Source organism: Ornithorhynchus anatinus, chromosome 11, assembly GCF_004115215.2.
Source record: "Ornithorhynchus anatinus isolate Pmale09 chromosome 11, mOrnAna1.pri.v4, whole genome shotgun sequence".
Lineage (NCBI taxonomy): Eukaryota > Metazoa > Chordata > Mammalia > Monotremata > Ornithorhynchidae > Ornithorhynchus > Ornithorhynchus anatinus.
In genome coordinates this window covers 41,046,255-41,049,341 of record NC_041738.1, presented here as the reverse complement: position 1 = coordinate 41,049,341, position 3,087 = coordinate 41,046,255, and positions in this window count along the sequence as shown.

Sequence of the window (3,087 nt, the reverse complement as noted above, 5' to 3'; positions counted from 1 at the left end):
AAAGGCCAAGTATCCGGGAAGAATTTTCTATAGTGGGAGTTCAGCTGGGAATCCAGTCATTCAGAAAATGGAGGGAAGGCCAGGATGGGTGACTTTGGAGCAAGAGGGGTGAAGGGATCGTTCAAGCTGCGGCCGGGCTGCAACACCACCTGACCTACCGGTCCCCTCTACCGCGGTCCACCTGCCTTCCCACTGCCTGGCGGCCTAGGCCGTCGGGCTCCATCCTGGAGTTTTGGAGGTGCCCGGTTCTCATCCTGGGCAGGAGGCTGTGCCTGGAGCTGGCTCCCAGGGGTCAGGCTGTGCCCCACGGCAGGCCCAGGCCCAGCCCAAGGCCCAGCCTCTGGCCCCCTGGCAGGAAGTCGGGCCTGCAGCCGCCGACTCGGCTGGGGAGCGAGGGGCAGATGGCTCCAGTGATCGTGTCCGGCCAGCGGTTCCTTAGCCTGGTAGACGACGAGGCCTCGCTGCGGTCATCACCGCCGCCGCCGGAGACAGTGACTCAGCCGCTGACCGCGATCCTGCTCCTGAGTTTCGGAAAAGGGACGGGGGCTTGGGGAGCAATCTCCCCCAGTGGCACTGGCTGGATCCTGGAGCCACCAGGGCTCAGTGGCACTCCCCACTGCCCCTAGCAAGGACCTGCCAGGGCCCAGGCCCACTATTTTTAATGCTATTTAAATGCTCACTGTACTAAGCACTGGAGTAGATAACAGCTAATTAGGTTAGACGTAATCCACGTCTCTCATGAGAGATTCACGGTCTTAATCCCTATTCTAATCCCCGCTCTGCCACTTGTCTGCTGTGTGACCTTAGGCAAGTCCCTTCACTTCTCTGTGCCTCAGTTTCCTCATCTTTAAAATGAGGATTGAGACTGTGAGCCCTACATGGGACAGGGACTGTGTCCAACCCGATTTGCTGGTATCCACCCCAGTGCTTACACGGTGCCTGGCACATAGTAAGCACTTGAACAATGCCATAATTATTATCATTTTACAGATAAGGTAACTGAGGCTCAGAGAAGTGAAATGACTTTCCAAAGGACACTCAGCGGACAAGCGGTGGAGCTGGGATTAGAACTCAGGTCCTTCTGACTCCCAGGCCCGTGCTCTGTCCACTAGGCCGTTCCGCCTCGTTCCCACAGCTTCGAAGCTCAGCTTTGCTGGGGTCTGCAGGGTTGCCGCCTGCCTCCGGCCTGCTCGAGTGCAGCAAGTCAGTCGGGACTCGTCCTTCCCCTCCTCCTCTTCCTCCTCCTCCTCCTCCTCCGTTTCTGCTGCCATCATCTTCAGTGTGGCCAGAGGATGAAGCACCTGGGGACCAAACAGCTCAGCGACCCGGCCCCTGTGGTTTAATCCTCTGGATGCCCCAGTAGCCCTTACTTTGAGGACAGTCCTCCCGAGGGAGGCAAGCTTGGAGCTGGGAGAGACACCATCCACCTACCCACCCACCCACCATGCCCCAGGGCACCCAAGCCCTCCCTCCACCAGCAACGCAGGGAGATGCTGATGTCACACTGTGCACACCCAACTATTAGAACAGTGGTGCTGTGGCTTATTAATAATATTAATAATAATAATTGTGGTACTTAAGTGCTTACTATGTACCAGGCCCCAAAGCTGATACAAGATGATCAGGTCGGACACAGTCCCTGGCCCATGTGGGACTCAGAGCCTACGGGGGAGGGAGAAACAGGTAATGAATCCCCATTTTACAGACGAGGAAAGTGAGGCACCGGGAATTTAAGGGACTTGCCCAAGGTCACACCGCAGACAAGGGGCAGAGCCGGGATTTGAACACAGATACCCCGATTCCCAGGCCCATGTTCTTTTCACTAAGCCTGGCTACTTCCCCAAAGCCCCGTCTGAGCACATTGAGGCGTCTGAAACTTTGTTCTTTTAGCCCCAGTGTTCCACTCCTCCTGCTGAATTTATTAATAATAACAATAACACTAATAATAGCAGTTGTTAAATACTTACTATGTGCCAAACCCCCTACTAAGCACTGGGGTAGATACCAGATAATCAGGTCAGACACAGCCTCTGTCTCACCTAGGGCTCAAAGTCTAAGCGGGAAGGAGAACGGGTATTAATTTATCGTCATTCTTGTCAAATTGTATCATTTGTTGTGTCATCACCTCCTCCCCAAACCCCTTAGGTTATGAGCTCCTTTGGGGGGGCAGGGGCCATTGTCTATTTCTCATCCTTGTATTTTTCCCAGTGGTTAATACAGTGGGTGTTCAGTAGACACTACTGAACGAATGAACGAAAAAGCGAATGAATGAAGCTCTAATCCGAGCTTCCCAGCTACAGTAGTCACTGAATTTACTGTATGTAAAATGCCTCCACCCTGGCTCAGTGCTGCAGGTAGCGAGTCCACTGACAGCCTTGTTGCAGGGAGCAGAGGGCAGATTCCAGAATCCTCTTCCCTCCCCGCCCTGTTTCCGCTCTCTGACACCCAACTCCAGCTTTTTCCCTGGGATTACTGAACAGCCTGGCTTCCCTCCCCCTTCCCTCCCCATCAGCCTGATCCTGGAAGAGCATTGACTAATCCCCTCTCATGGTGGACAGGGAATGCATCCACTCTCCCAAGCGCTTAGTACAGTGCTCTGCACACAGTAAGCACTCAATAAACAACGCTGATTAATCGATTGGGATGGCTCTCAAAATCAGGGTGTGGGGAAGAGTCCCAAGTCCCTTTCTCCCCGGCCTCCCAAGCACAATCGGAGGCACCTCTCAAGATGGCGGCCTCTCCCGAAATGCTCAGCCAGTGAGGGGTATTAGAGGGACATCCTGGGAACCCCCCAATCATGTAGGAATGGAGGCCTTCCCCGCTGGGAAATTTGCAGCACCAGGGTGAGGGAATAAAGCCAAAGACCTCAGGGTGCTTGGAGTGTGGGATGGGACAAAGGTTAGTGGGATGGTGTCTTTGCAGGGGCAAGTCGAACTCCTTAAAGGGAGAGGGCTGGGCTCAGATGGCAAAAGAGGATGGGGGGACCGGCCTCCTGCCTGCGGCACCAGGCTACTCTGTGCTGAGTTGCAGCCTCAGCTCAGCGCTGCAGGAGGCAGGGGGAGAAAAAGCAGGAAGGCAGAGGCGAGG